A 16,292-nucleotide genomic window follows, 5' to 3' on the forward strand; every position below is an offset into this window, starting at 1 on the left:
CTAATGGTAACTAACTTAATGGGAGCTTTCCCATACCAGAGATTTTTTTATATTGTTGTGTGTTTTATGGCATTATAATTATTTGTGAACTTGCTTTTATTTTCTTTTGGACTATCAATTCCTATTATGTAAGGAATGTGTTTCATTCATCATAGTAATCGCAGCATCTAGCCAAATATCCAGCACATAGCAGCTGCTTAAGATGAGTTTGACAAACTAAAAAGAATGTTGTCTTTCATTTAAGGGCCCAGACTATTTGTTAGGTTCATTTCTAAACCATTTTACAGGTGACAGCATGGGAAATCTCCACTACAGTGATGGACACACATACCATTAGCATTCTGCAGTGCAAACATAAAAGAGATTATAGGAGAAATCTTAGAGAAGTAGCAGAGTTTGCGCAATCCTCAGATTTTCATTATCCTACAGCTTAAGCACAGCCAGTGGTTCTGCAGAGAGGAGCCCTGTCCTCAGTGTGTTCTACTTTAGTGGTTTTCAAGGTATAATTTGGATTAGCATCAGCATTACTTGAAAACTTGTTAGAAATGCAAATTATTGGGCCATATTCAGACCGACAGACTGAAACTCTGGGATTGGGGCCAGAAATCTGTGTTTTATCAAGCCTTCCAAGTGGTTCAATGCACACTGAAGTTTGAAAAATTGTGATTGTACACAATTGTGGTGGGAGTCAGGGTTGGGAGAGAATATGCAGGGAACATCTATGAGATTATGAAACAAGGGAAGCTCCCTTCTGGAGTAAGTGGCTATGTGAGAGGTGGGTAGAAGGGGCTGAAGCTGGTATCAGCCTGTTCTTCTATTGAGGTAACTGAGCTGCTGAGCCCGCTCTCCCCTAAGCTCACCAGAAAGTGAGAAGAAAGAGTCTCCAGGGCCATTCACATTCATCCCTCATCAGGGTTGTCTTACTATCATGGCTTTACAGACGTGGAAAGTGAAGCCCATGGGGTATGTAACTTGCCCCAGGGTATCTAGTTGATGGTGGTGAAGTCCCACTCAAACCTACACAGTCTCACTCAAGATCAGTGTTTATCAAAATTGGCAGGTATCAGAATCACCTGGGGCACTTGGTCAACACAAGAGGGCAGGCCCTGTTCCACCTCAAGAAGCCTGGGCCTGTGTTCTATATTAGGTCTCCAGGTGGTTCTGGTACACCCTAAAGTTTGAGAAGTGCTGTTCTAGAGCATTAGTTCTCAACACTTGCCAGGAGCACTGAAAAAACACGAAGGCTCAGGTTATCCCCCAAACCAATTATACCAGAAACTCTCTACATGGAGCTTTGGCATCAGCATTCATCAAAGCTCCCAGGTGACTTCAGATATAACCAGCATACCTGAGCAACCACTGCCCCTAGAGTCCACGCACCTAAACTACAGGCTGCAGCTACCTATTAGTGACGGTGATATTTCTAAAGCACCTGGTGCAATGCTGACTGGCAGTCGAACACTTGGTCAACGTTGGATGATCCAATATTTCCTTATGGTCTTTTACTTCTCAAACTGTTCTCCTCCCCAGAACAGATCTTAGGAAAAGTTTTGTAATTCTGAGGTTTGTTCCTAGCAACTGCTCACCTCTCCTCCCTTTGGTTCTCCCCTTCTTTCTGGAATATCTTGCAATCTGGACTTACCTATCACTGCCTGTTCTTTGAGGCTTTCTTACTTGAGCCAGAAACCCCTGCCAGATCCTTCTTTACTCAGGTTTTCAAATACTCTTTTTCCCTAAAATTAAGTTTCCTTAATGGAAGCATGACATTAATCATTATTGTTTTCTCCAAGTGTTGCCAACAGACCACTTGTACCAAAAGTACCCCTGAAATACTTGATAAAGTGCAGGTTCCTGATTCCTCTACAATTTTTGTAAATCAGAATATTTGAAGCTGAGCCTCAGAGATCTGCCTTTCAATAATATTTTCAAGTGATCTTTTTTCACACCTCAGTCTCAGGTTGATGCCTCTCAGCCTAGGACAATGTCACGTAGACTGTAAATTTCTATAGACTTCTGCTGAACTTACTAGAACGAGGAGTTAATGGTGTCTGATGAAGTAATGTCTCCTAAGGTGTTACTGACTGGTAGTTGCAGGTGTGAAACTTTTTCAGCACCCTTTACATTTAACGAAAATGGCTTAGGGCTACCAGCCTTGATTCCTTACTACCAAGGACTACTGTGCATGCTCTTTCAGAAAGGTCTACCAATAATGCTTTTAAATCACATTTATTTATTACTATTTAGTACCCAGATTAATACTACAGCAGACCCTATTGTCCTCCATCCACTACCCACCAAAGGGGGACTCAGGGACATAGCAGGTGTCTTCCATTTCCTGGCAGCTGTGTGTCCTCCACCTGCAGCCCAGAAAATCTGGCTTCTGCAATTCTAAATATTTTTAGAGTGTTCTTATTACCGGTTTCTGGGATAGCATAATAAGGAGGGCTTGCGCTATATTTGGAATTGATGGTTTTCAAAGACTCAATTTCCAAATCAAATACCTAAATTGGCACCCAATTCTTAATTACCCATTGATTCTCAAAATACCCCATGAACTCCACCAAGTAGAAACGGGAAATGAAATAAAACATGCCATCTGTCTACCGGACGGATGCTATTTGAAGGAGCGGTTTCAAAATTTCACTTTGGTTTTAAAGATTTGTTACTTGGAAGAAGCTATGTACTTGGCACTATTTTATTTTGATGGAAAAATAATTGTAGAGTATTAGTGTTTTTCAAGAGAGTTTATTTTACCGAAGCTTCATGCTCACATTTTTGTTTCCAAATCCAGACAAAGTTTTCTACACTTGACAAGTATCGTGTGAAGATCAACGTTCCATTTTAAGCATCTTGCGTGATTGATTGGACCCCTGGGTCCCATGCCCTCAACCTTTATTGTGCATCAGAATTAAACCGATAACATTTGAAAATGTTTGCATCCCAGGTCCTACACCTAGATCTTCAGATAAAACTGGTCTTTAGTGAGAGCTAGTCACATGTATTAAAAAAAAAAAAAATCTTCCCAAGTGAGTCTAAGGGAAAACCAGAGTAGAATAGTAGACCAGAAATGAAGTGTTTGAAACAAATTAATCCTATGATCAGGATTATGGACTTTTAAATTTGTTTTATAACTCTTTTTGAAAAAAAAAAAAACAACCCTTCATTTTAACTTTTCCTTCATTGTTTCAATTTTCTATGTAAATGTCAATTACATCATCTTATTTTTGGAACAAAATGAGCATAAATATTTTTTAGAGTGGAAGCAAATGAAACATGAAAGAATTCTGATTCCTCATGGAATTAAGAGAATGAACTTAAACTACAGTGTATATCAACAAGGCAGTTGGAGGTTTAATAATTTTTTTTTTTTTTTTGAGATGGAGTCTCACGCTGTTGCCCAGGCTGGAGTGCAGTGGTGTGATCTTGGCTCACTGCAACCTCTGCCTCCTAGGTTCACGCCATTCTCCTGCCTCAGCCTCCCGAGTGGCTGGGACTACAGGCACCTGCCACCACGCCCAGCTAATTTTTTGTATTTTTATTAGAGACAGGATTTCACCATGTTAGCTAGGATGGTCTTGAAGTCCTGACCTTGTAATCTGCCTGCCTCAGCCTCCCAAAGTGCTGGGATTACAGGCGTGAGCTACCGCGCCCAGACAATAATTTTTTTTAATATCACAAAGATTTACTGAGAATTTTAAGTGCTAGACATTGGGCTTTAGCTATCTCCATTTTGGTAGATGACATACTTGGTTAGGGTTCTTTGGCTGTAAGCAACGGAATTAAATTTTACTAACTCAAGCAGAAAAAAAATTATAGGAGGGGTTGGGGGACTGTGTGGGAAGATATGAGCATGAAGGGAATGAAAAGAAAGAAACATTAGAAAGGATGGAACCAGGCATTCTAGTAATCTCAGTAAGAGCAACTGTGCAACTGAGTTGTTGGGGCTAAAATGTTGGAACACAGGTACACCAATTTTTTTTCAACTTTTCATTACTCAGCTCACAGTACAAAGTCCCAGGACAGAAAGTCCAATATGTCCAGCTTAAGTAATGTGCCCACAAAGTTGGCAAGGAAGGCCAGGCCCCTTGATTTACAGTTTTACCAGCTTGGACCTAATGAGAGGAAATAATTCTCCAGAAGGCTGTTACCAAAAGAAGGATGTTGGACAACCAAAAGGAGTTCTTCTCCAGGTCTCTATGAAGTAAGTTTAATCAAAAGGCAAATTCAGATATTCAAGATGTAGTGTTATAAGATCCATGTAAATGATATTTGTTGTGGGTCAGTTTCACTCCTTTATATCTACATGAGTCTGGAGAGGTAAAGGCTTTTATCCTAACTTTTTACAGATAATAGAAAAATTGAGGCACAGAGACATGTAGTCAGTTGGTAAAAGTCACAGAGGTGACAAATGTCAGTGCTGGGGTGCAAACTGAAAACTATCATTTTATTACCACACACATTCCTGCCTACCCATTCTTAAGAAGTTTAAGAATGTGGGAGAGAACCAGTGAAAGATGATGGATGTTGCAGGAGGCAAATATTATTTGGGGTAATTGGAAAGACCTTTAGACAAGGTTGGGACCTGTAAAAACATAGTAGTGCAAGGGAAGGCTGCAGTAAAATATATTTCAAGGAGACAGAAAAGAGTGAACAAGGACTTAGGGGCAGTTGAAATGAATCAGTGAAGGCAATATTGGTGTGGAGGTCAGGTAGGGTCTTGGATTTGTATTTTTTTTTTTTTTTTTTTTTTTTTGAGAAAGAGTCTCGCTCTGTCACCCAGGCTGGAGTGCAGTGGCGCGATCTCGGCTCACTGCAAGCTCCGCTTCCCGGGTTCACGCCATTCTCCTGCCTCAGCCTCTCCGAGTAGCTGGGACTACAGGCGCCCGCCACCTCGCCCGGCTAATTTTTTGTATTTTTAGTAGAGACGGGGTTTCACCGTGGTCTCGATCTCCTGACCTCCTGATCTGCCCGCCTCGGCCTCCCAAAGTGCTGGGATTACAAGCGTGAGCCATCGCGCCCGGCCTTGGATTTGTATTTTATTTGCCTAGTAATAAGAAACCATCAACACTTTCTGATTGGGGTAAGGAATGGAAGCACCAGGAAATCTGTGTTGAAAAAAAAGTAGTCTATATCTGCATGCTCTATTAATGGAGTGAGTGGGGCTCTGAGAAAGGAGCCGACCAGGCATTGAGCAGCTGAAAGAAAGTGAAGCTAAGGAAACCTGTACTAGTGAACTGTGGGTGAGGGTGGAGGAACACTGATGGGATCCAGCTGCTGAATGGATGTTAGGGATGGTGGTAAGGGGAAGGGAAATGTCAAATAAGTTGTAAAGGTTTTGAGCAAGAAGGCCATCTGATGGGAGTACCATAGTATGGACAAGACAGGAAGAAGAATAAGCTTGGAGGAAAAGAGAGATGGTCAGAGTCTTCTGCAAATGGAAGACTGATGCCTAGAAGAATAATGTAGCCTAGAAATAGAGTTGGGAAGTTATCTCTATAGAAATGATGCTTGAGACATAGCATGAACCAGTAGTGAGCTTTTGAAGTTACACACTGGAGAAAGGACGGCAGTGTGCTAGTGCAGCTGTGGAAAGCTCCCTAAAATTAATCTGACCTTGATGGTGTGTAAAACTCAGGGCTAATTCAGAGTTCATTTTTATATTAAATTTCTTCTCATTTTTAAAGCAATCATCAAAATAACATTATTTTCTGTTTCCAACTTGACAGATTTCAGACGACTGGCATATGTCCTTTTTCTTAATTGAGCCCATCATTGCTTCACTTCAACAAACTCTCCTGTATGTGAACGGAGTGCATAAAAGGGGAGGATTTTAAGGAATCATCTTTGCTACAAGCAGTAGTCACTGTAAAATAGCAGAGCTGAAAAATAAATACCTCAGAGCTTTTTATTGGTGAATTACCTCATTTTTGTTGATGAATTGCCTCATTTTACCAATGTAAAACTGTGTTTTTCTAGCCACTGTTTCTAAAGACATAGGAATTCCCAGGAGTTGGCATCAGGAATCTAGAAAAGACCAACGTCATCTCATAGAAAACTCATGAGCTCATCTGGTAAGAGAAGGGAGGGGCTTCACACGACATGCCTGCCTTTTTCCCTCCTAGGTGCTTGTGATGTTTGTTCTTGGTATCATGTATAGAATGCTGATGTGTTTGCCTCAAATCCAGATTGTCAATATTTAGTTGTCAGAAAGATAAAACTATGATTCTTATATAAATACGGATATAGTGCAGTTCTTATTAACTAGTTCACTAGTTTATACTAGTTTATACTAGTGAACTAGTATAAATTAACACTAGTTCACTTATATAACTCATCCAGAAATATGATGTACCTGGTTCAAAGGGCCTTTGAGGATTAAGAGCGTGTATAGTCTATCAGGAAAGACGTATTAAAATAAAATTTTACTTTTGAAGTTAGAGACAAAACAGTTTAAAGAGCTATTAGGCAATAAAATCATAACCTTTGGGACTGTCTGTTCAATCAGAAAAAAAGTAATTTGCACTTCTGTAGGATCAACATTTTAATTAAGGTAACTGGTAAACTCACAGAGGCTGGGCCCTGATCAAGTACAAATAACAAATCAAGTAAGGTTTCACATTTTCCTAGAGTAGAGCAAATGTTGACAAATTACAGTAGACCAAAATCCACTGGCCACTTGGTTTTCTAAATAAAGTTCCTTTGGGACAAAGCTACACCCATTTGTTTGTTTCCTGTGGCTGATTTTGTGCTATAAAGGCAGAGCTGAATAGTCGTGACAGAATATATGGTTCTCAGAGCCTAAAATGTGTACCATATGACCCTTTGCAGGAAAAGTGTCTTGACTCCTGGCCTAGAGAATGAAATAATCCTTGGGTGGGCTGTTAAACAATGAACATGCAATAATCCATTTACCTGCTCGTACATTGTGGATAATTTCTCCCAACAAGGCAAAGAAATGGAAATCTTGACAAGGGAAATCTTGTAGTATGGATAATTTCTCCCAACAAGGCAAAGAAATGGAAATCTTGACAAGGGAAATCTTGTAGTATTAAGGATGAAAAACAAGAAAGCTCAAGCTACCTGGTGTGCAAGGTCAGGGCTCATGTCTTGACTCCCAGTCATAATCCAGTTTTAAGAGTATCGGTTTCTTGTGTATATTCTAGTGGGAAGAGAGAGAGAAGGAGACAGAGAGAGAGAGACAGAGAGAGAGAGAGAATGAACTGAGTCTATACTGCAGAGAACTGTGAGTGTGGATCTGATTTCCTTGCCTCAGCCCTGCAACTCAGGACAGTCACAGAACTTGGGTTGGCTAAGGTGTCACTCTGGTAGCCAGAAGACCTGCATTCAGACAGAGGCTCATTGTTTTAAGGTTTGTATTTAGTTTGGTTCCAGCGTGACCTGTTCTTTCAGCTCCTCAAACACTCAGCACCTCCCTTCTCAGAAACAGCCACGGAGATGAACCACATTTTCTTCCTACAGAAACACGGAAGTCAAGCTCAGAGTCTGCTTGCTCGGGAGGCAACATGCCTTCCCAGTTCTAGAAAAGAAAGTGGGACCAGATGACCCCTGCTTCTCCGAAATCTGCGTTGTGCTTCTAATACTACATTTTATTCTAGAAGATACCAGGAATCTGCTCTTCACCAAAATGGGATTACCACTTTTATCCTTCTGGAACAGGAAGACATGGGCTTTCCCAACATTTAACAGATTAGAAATCCCTGAGAACATATTCTTCTTTTACTCCAAACTGAGTGTGACCTTTCGGCATCAGCCATTACTACCAGTGGTATCATTGTTGTCACAATTAGTAAATGATTCTCATTCATTCCTTTAAGAAAAATAGCCACGACAATAATTTTTCTAATTGATTTTGTTTTATATCAAACTTCAGTTAAAAAAAAGATATTCATATGCTCAGATAGTTAAATTATGCCTATATTTCAGAACCCAAAAGGTACAACATGTGATGTAAAGGAATTATCCCTCTCACTCTGCTTTTCTGCCACTCAAGTAATTCTCCCCAAAAGAAGCAACCAATGTGCAGGTTTCTTTTATGTTATTCTAAAAATATTGTATGTTTTTATTAGCATATTTAAAAATAATGCTGTTTGCATAAACATATATGCTACATTAATTTCCTTTTAAAATTTATTTTAAAAATATGTTATTGTATAACCAAGAAAACAAAGATATGTCTCTCCCTCTAAGGTCTGGAGATAATGTACCATTGTCAGAATACTTAAAGGTACTCTGATTTTCCAAATGTGAACTCTAAACAGAGGATACTAAAAAGAGTCATTATAATCATTGCATTTAGTTTCCCCAAATATTTAAGTTTGTGCCCGGGGTACAATTGTTGAGTGCGGCAGGCAGATTGAGAATTTGGCTGACATATTGGTATTTCAATGGGAGGATTTCAGAGCTTACTTAGAGAAATACCTATAGATGTCATCATACTAATGACTATCTGCACCCAAATAAATTCAAGTGGGCAGCACTGTTAAGGTCACATAGCAGAAATACATTCATTCTAGAAAGATCTAGATATAGTACAACTTTATTTAACTTCAGGTTAATGATGAGTCTATACTCTTGTTAGAGGAATAACCATGCAAATTATCATTGAATTGTCAAATAAAGTCCTTACAGACACTTAGAGTTTAATAAGATGTAACTTAAAATCTATAATGGTTGTGCAGTCCCAAGGGGTGATAGAAGTGCTGGATTTCACCATGTTTAGAGCTCTTTGTGCCCAGGGAGAAGACATGTATACTCCTTAAGAGACAAAGAAATGGCAAAATTTAAATGAGATCACCTCATGTTGAAGTTTCAGACTTCGTTATATATTGTGAATCCAGAAATTTATTGGACTAGTGGCCACTCCTTCATGTAATTGTGGGTTAATTTATACAGCAACTATAGAGTGAGTTTAGAGCATCCATTCATGTCTACAGTAAGAATCCAGCCAACTTGTTGAACAAAAACTCCATGTCCTTATTACCCTAAACAATACTGGAGAGGCATCAACCAAAATTATATGGCATAATATAATAGTTTATGTAATTCCAAATACTATACTTGGTCTAAATCTTTGGTGGGAAACAGTGTCAATTAACTGGGATGGGGACTGTCTTCCTCACTTAGTAGGTAACTTTTAACCTCAATGAGATTTAGAAAATTAGAAAAGTGTTTAGAAAATTTAAAACTGTAATATTAATATTATCTCATTAAGAAATCTGCGTTAGGTTAGTATTTTATAATTTTCTAATATTTAAGAGTGTTTAACCTAGTAGAGCACAGAAGAAGTCCAGTTTTAAAATTTATAATTGAGCAATCATTTCAATTTTTTGTTTACAGAATTGGAATATTTAAGAGTATCGAAGTTTCAACAAAATTTTAATTTAATTTATAAAATCTATATAAATTAGAAGTTAACTGAAATATGTAAAAATTAAATAACTAAATATTTAAAATGTAGTTAAAATGCTTAAGGTATTTTAATACATTTATTTATAAAAACAATATTATTTAAAGGTCCTTTAAAAGCAATCACTTTTAAACATTGCTAGAGAATAGGATTTTCAAGCTAAACAAAAAAGAACTTAAAAACTAGAGTCTTGAAGCTTTTGTATTAGTAAATTCAGTATTATTTGGTTGAATAGAAAATGAGCCCCTGAATAATCTTTTCTGCATATAAAAATTATACTTAAAAGCATCCCCACCCCAATCTCACATATGACATTGCTAATTTTGGAGATAAAGAAACGGAATCAAAAGGAAGTAAACTGCTTTGACAAAGAGCAAAGAGATGGAAGAGAAGAGCTTAAAGTCCCATCTCTGGACAGCCAATGCATTTTCTTTCCAATAACATTATTTTATCAGACATATTGTATACAGGCGATATAGTTCATCTATCTTATTGATTTATTATTTCAGATTGTAGCTATTTATTTCTCATATTAATACCTCAGTTCTTTGGCATTTGCATGGTGTTATTCTAACTCTGTGATTTCATTGTTATAGTTTTCTAATGGTAATTATTTGTGGGTATTAGAGAGACCAAATGGATCATTTTCTTAAATGAATGGCTAGCTTAACTCCTCTGTATTAAAATGTATAAGTCTATCAGAATTTGAAGTGCAAGAAAAATTCAAATAGAGCCTCTATCTACACCAAATGACATTAAAAGCAGAAATAGAGTTTCAAAAAAATCTGAAAGTATCAAAAGTAATTATTGGCAGCCCCTGATTTACTAACAGCCACATTCAGATCAATGTTGTTTGTTTGTCACATTGAAATGAAGTTAAGGTGGCCAATGTCCAACACATGCCCTTTGTTGGCTGGAGGTTGGTGAGGAGACTGGAGACAATTTGCTCAGGCAGGAGAACCCATAAACTCTCCTCACTGGCCCTTGCCTTGGAGATCAGCATTCAGGAAAGGGGGTTATACACTGGATTCCTTCTTATATGACCTAGTAGTTTGATAGTGAATTAAAAAATCAGTTACAACAGATGGACTCACACAGACACAAAGATATATACATACTGTGTACATTTTGAATTGTATAATATGGAAGTATTCAAACATATCTCAAGGTAGAGAGAGCAACCTCGATTCCACAATTATAGGTATTTCACCATTCTTATTTCATCCATCTACACATAAATGCATTCACACTTTTCCTTCTGCCTGTAGTATTTTAAAGCGTATCTCAAACATCTTATCATTTTATGTATAATCTTTTATATTTCTGTATCTGCATATATCTTTAATAGATAATTAAAATTAAAAACAAAAAGCACAGCCAGAATATCATTTTCACACCTAGAAATTAATGATAATTCTTCGAGATCTTTTAATGCCTAGTCCATGTTTAAATTTTCTCAATTGTGTCAGAGATGTCACTTTACACTTAGTTTGCTAAATTAAGATTTAAATAAGGTCTTTATATTGTGTTTAGATTCACTGCTTATTAAATTATTTTTAATATACGCAGCTCCCATACTTTTTAATGTCATTCATTTGTTAAATCAACTGTGTAGTTTTTTCTGTAAAATTTCCAGTGTTCTGGACTTCACTGATTGTTTCTCTAAGATGTTGTTTAACATGCAGTCATTTCCAAACTGCTGGTTCTAGAATGGTGTGTCCAGTGGAATTTCTTTTGAAAATGGAAACACTCTATATCTGCTCTAAGATGGTAGCCACTGAGCCACATGTAGCTATTGAGCATGTGGAATATGGCTAGTTAGACTGAGGAATTGAAATTTTTATTTAATTTAAATTTAATTGCCACATGTTTCTAGTGTTTGTAGCACACATCCATCATTGCCAAGATCTGTTGTTTCATTAGGTGTTGCAAAAGCCTTATCATACACATTTTATTTTAACTTAAAAACAATACTAATAAATACTGATTTGTCAGTTTATCATGGTAGGGCCCAGGTGCTTTCTCTGAGGATAGACTTTCCTATTAGAGTTCCACATCAGCTTTTAGCACAATCCACATTTGAAATGTGGGATCCATGATTAACATTTTCAGTTTGATTGGAGAGAAATGAGCCCTTAAAAACACTTGGAGAGCAATCTTTCTGCACAGCCATTTTAGATTTTCATAACATTTCCTGCCAGCCTCATCTTCAACAATATTTTTAATATCTTGATTTAATTTCATCATTCCCAAACATTCATTTTAATTTTTAATTAATTATTTATTTAAATGGACTATTCATGAGGCACATATTGGTATTTCCATATGTATAATGTGTAGTGATCAGATCAGGGTAATTAGCATGCCATGATTCCTTTTCAGCTGGATGTAACATTTAATTCGGTTACCTGATCACAGCATAACTGACCTAGTTGAATTTGGGAACAAATAACACAGATTATTGGTAAGCAGATAACCAGACATATAAGAACAGAAGTTCATGGACATTATACTGTGGGTAGAAATCACATGTGTTCATCAGTCAATGTGCTTTATAGAGGAAGAAGAGAGTATGAGTTATCCTGATCACTGGTGAATTACAGGTGGGTTGTGAAAGTTTCTCTTGAATGGGACATCATTTCCAGCTCCTTAGGTGACAGCCCATTGCTTACTTCTGTCCTGGTGCATGATCTTGGCTGCTTTGGGTTTGATTAGCAATGTAAAGAATACAAGTGGCTTGTGGGTCTATAATTAAATAAAAGTACAATTGCTTGGTAACACTTGGTTGTGACCCACTCTGGAACCAAGCAATTCTCCAAGCTCTACTCCACACCAGCTCCCCAGTCAGGGATGACATGCTCTGGATAATGTTCTAGGTCAAGAATCTGTGCAAGAAAATATCTTGGCTTGCTCAGATCTTATGTCTCACTGCCTTAGCTACTTGTCTATCTGCTAGATACATACACTCTTGGGAGTAAGTGGCATTGTCCTCATCTGTTTGTACAATTTAGAACATGTATAAAGTGATTGACAAGAGTAGTTGCATTCTCTATTGAATATGTACCAAAAAACCCTTTCTTTCAAAGAAACATTTTAAATTTCATTGTCTCCTCCAGTGATTTTCCTCTTCTCTAATCTATAAGTCATGAAAATCCTGTGCCTTTTCTGGCCACACCTTCCCATTTCTGGAAACTCAAAATATAGTTTTCCTTGAAACAATATTATGAAAGGAAGATACAGTGAAAAAATTATAATTAAGTGCATGATATGGTTAGGCTTTGTTTCCCCACCCAAATCTCATCTTGAATTATAATCCCTATAATACCCAGGTGTCAAGGGAGAGACCAGGTGGAGGTATTTGGATCATGGAGGTTTCCCCTATGCTGTTCTCATGATAGTGAGTGAGTTCTCATGAGATTGGATGGTTTTATAAGCGTTTGGTAGTTCCTCCTGCATTCATTCTCTTTCCAGCCACCTTATGAAGAAGGTGCCTTGCTTCCCCTTTGCCTTCCATCATGGTTGTAAGTTTCCTGAGGCTTCCCTAGCCACATTGAACTGTGAGTCAACGTAAACTCTTTCTTTTGTAAGTTACCCAGTCCCAGATAGTTCTTTATAGCAGTGTGAAAATGGACCAATACAGAGCATATTCTGTATCAAGAAACTTTCATTATAAGAAATATAGAAGCATTTACAAGATAATATTTATGTCATATATTTTTAAGGGACATAGTATATTTTATTATATGCATTACTCATTTAAATTTTTTTCTGTAAATTTACTGCTTTGGGTCTTTGTACACTCTCCAGAATAGTTTGAATTCTTTTTCTTTTTAGTAAAAACTTCATTAACTGCATGTACCTAGGTTTTCCAGCTTGTTTCTTTTCAATTTGGTTTACGTGTTTTTAACCTAGAGAATTTGTAAATTTTTTTATAGCAAAATCTATCAATGTTTTCCTTAATAATGTATTTCATCACTTTTACTCATGTAAAGATTGGTCTCCTCTTGAAATCCAGTAAATGTTTATTTATTGTTTTGTTTTGTTTTTTTGAGACAGGGTCTCCTTCTGTCTTCCAGATAGGAGTGCAATGGCATTATTATAAGTCATTGAAGCCTCCAACTTCCAGGCTAAAGTAATCCTGCCTCAGCCTCCTGAGCAGCTGGGACTACAGACATGCACCATGACACCCAGCTATTAATTAATTAATTTATTTGTTTATTTTAGTAGAGACGAAATCTCACTATGTTTCCCAAGCTGGTCTCAAACCCTTGAGCTCAGGTGATCATCCCACCTCAGCCTTCCAAAGTGTTGGGATTAGACAGATGATCTACAACTCCAGGTTTTTTGCTCGTTTGCTTTATTCTTTCTCCAAATGTAAGGCCAGTTGTCCTTTTGTGATTTACTTCATAAGCCATCCTTTGTTTATTATCTTTCATCCCATTTCTGTCCAATATTAAACTACCAAAGTGTCTGTTTCAGGACCAGGACTCTTGTATTTTCCACTGGCCTATTTATCTTTCTTTGTGACTACATACCTCATCTCTTTAATGTCCTTGTTTACTGGATCCAAGTGTTGAAACCATCCGGATAAAGTTTATAAAATTAATCAGGGAAGAAGAGAAGGAAGAAACAAAAATAAACCAAGCTTGCAGCATGTCCAGCATTCATCATGAGGTCAGCCTGCTCCCTGACCTGCATCCTTGGAGTTGTTTGGTGCTGATTGTCCTGGAACCACATGGACCCTAGATTATGGTTCCCTGTAACTGGTCTATAGATAACAATCTGAACATTATGAGACATTAAGTTTTCTCTTTGAGATATTCCTTCAGGTCCTGATTAAACTACTGACTCAGCTGGTCTGAAGGACCCCACTGGTGCCAGTTGGGCTGAAGAACCTTGTGAGAAGCTGACTAGCCAAAGAATGCAGTTTCCACATTCTGATGGTTTCATCCTGTTTGCCCTGGCCACTCAATCATCTCAATTTTCCAGCCTCTCATCCTCCACAATCTCCTTAAAATGCCAGCTCAGAATTCCTTGGGGAGATGGATTTGACGTTATCCTTCCACCTCTTCACTTGGCACCCTATGATAATTAAATTCTTTCTCTGCTGCATCCCTGCTGCCTCAGTGTAATTGGTCTGTTACTGTGCAGCGGGCATATAAACCTGTTAGTCCTATAACAAATTTTGTTATAAGAGCTGTTCAAGAGCCCTCTGTGGACATTTGGCTCAGTGCCCCTTTTCCACTGGGATGGACCCAGAGACAAGCCAGTGGCCACTCAGTTCCACCGAACTAGTGGCTATCTCTGATGTCTTGCCTATTGACAGATCTCGTGACCTTCTTGGAGATCTTGTGCCATCTCAGAAGGTCTTCTTGCTTCCTTGGAAGTCTTATGGCCTCCTTGAAAGTCTCGTGGCCTTCTTAGAGGTCTTCTTGCCTCTTTCAAGGTCTTGCCAAACCTCCTTAGAAATAAGAAAGACCTTGTTTGAGGGGATTTCTATTCACTTGGAAAGAGAATAAAGGGCACTGCTTGGGTGAAATACTCTTGATTTATGAAATTTGGAACTTGATTTTGGAAGGCCTTGTTATTTATCTTTGTCTTATTGTGTATACTTACGGCCATGGAGGAAATCCCCTGAAGGAATTACTAGCAGCAGCTCAGCAGGCCTAATTCAGGGAACTCTCTTTTTTTGTTTGGCTAGTAACATTTGGTGAGCCCTGAAGGAATTGCTACTGGAAGCTCCACTAGCCTAACTCAGAGTGACCATCTGCTCTTCCATCCTTCCTGCGGACCACCTACTGAACTTGCAGTGGAGGTCATTCCTCCCCATCTTGAGTGCATCAATGGTGATAGAGACCAACAGGAACAAGTTTCAGCCTCGCCACGTCAAACTTCCGCACTGAGCAGAGTGACTAGTACCTGTGTTTTGGTGTGTGCACATCTTGGCTGGATTGGGAAATGTTGATTTGGTTCTCTGAAGCAGTCTTTTAGGCTGCAACCTGCAAAATTCAGAAGGTTTTGTCTATAAGTGCATGAAACAAACAAAAAGTTGGTTTTCTTTTGTAATACTGCCTGGCCACAATACATGCTGGATTCAGGCAAGCAGTGGTCATTAAAAGGCTCCCTCAATTATAGTACTATACTGCAGTTTACTGCAAGAGGAAAGAGAAATGGGAAGAGATCCCTTACGTATAATGTTTTATGCTGCTTTGGCAAAATAAACCAATGGAAAAGAAATACAAAATCATTGTTCAGCAAAGGAAAATACCTGTTTGGCTGACTGACAAGAAAAAAGATAATGATACGTTGGTGGTTCAACTAAATAAGCATACAGTTCTCACAGCATTCTCACCTTATGTGGAAGCTGCAGCTGCTCTGCTGGCCCCTAAGCTGGAGTCCTCACCCTACAGAGGTCAGGAGTTAGGAGCAACAAAAGTAGTCTCTCCCTCTCATTCCTGACAGGGAACTCAATTCAATCAGGATGCCACTTTGGCTCTGGGAGGACAATTCCCCTTACAACTACTCATAAAAGAGGTTGATGCTACTTACAGACCAACCTATGGGATTTGTTTGGGTCCACTCTCCATTTTCTACCTCTGACTTTTTTAATTGGAAAAACAACATGTCCACCTGTCAGCAAGATGCAAAATGGATAGAGAATCTGTTCTTAATATTTGGTACTTACATCCCCCCATGGACAGATGTCTAAAATTTTTTTTAACACTTTTTTAACCTTAGAGAATCAGAGAATGGGTTTAGATAAAGCTCAGGAGGAAACTTATTGATTGCATGCTGACCCACCCAGCAATCTGGTAAGAGCAACTGCCTAAGTTGCAGTGCCCACCTTTGATCCAGGATTGAATGT

At 38.3% G+C, this 16,292-nt stretch overlaps 1 pseudogene; it reads left to right on the plus strand.

Moving 5' to 3' along the window:
- Positions 1-13,935, plus strand: part of LOC129474400 (serine/arginine-rich splicing factor 10-like) — a 63,911-nt pseudogene extending 49,976 nt beyond the window's left edge.
- The last annotated feature ends 2,357 nt before the right edge of the window (positions 13,936-16,292 follow it).

This window comes from Symphalangus syndactylus, chromosome 24 (genome assembly GCF_028878055.3).
Source record: "Symphalangus syndactylus isolate Jambi chromosome 24, NHGRI_mSymSyn1-v2.1_pri, whole genome shotgun sequence".
NCBI classification, from domain to species: Eukaryota; Metazoa; Chordata; class Mammalia; order Primates; family Hylobatidae; genus Symphalangus; species Symphalangus syndactylus.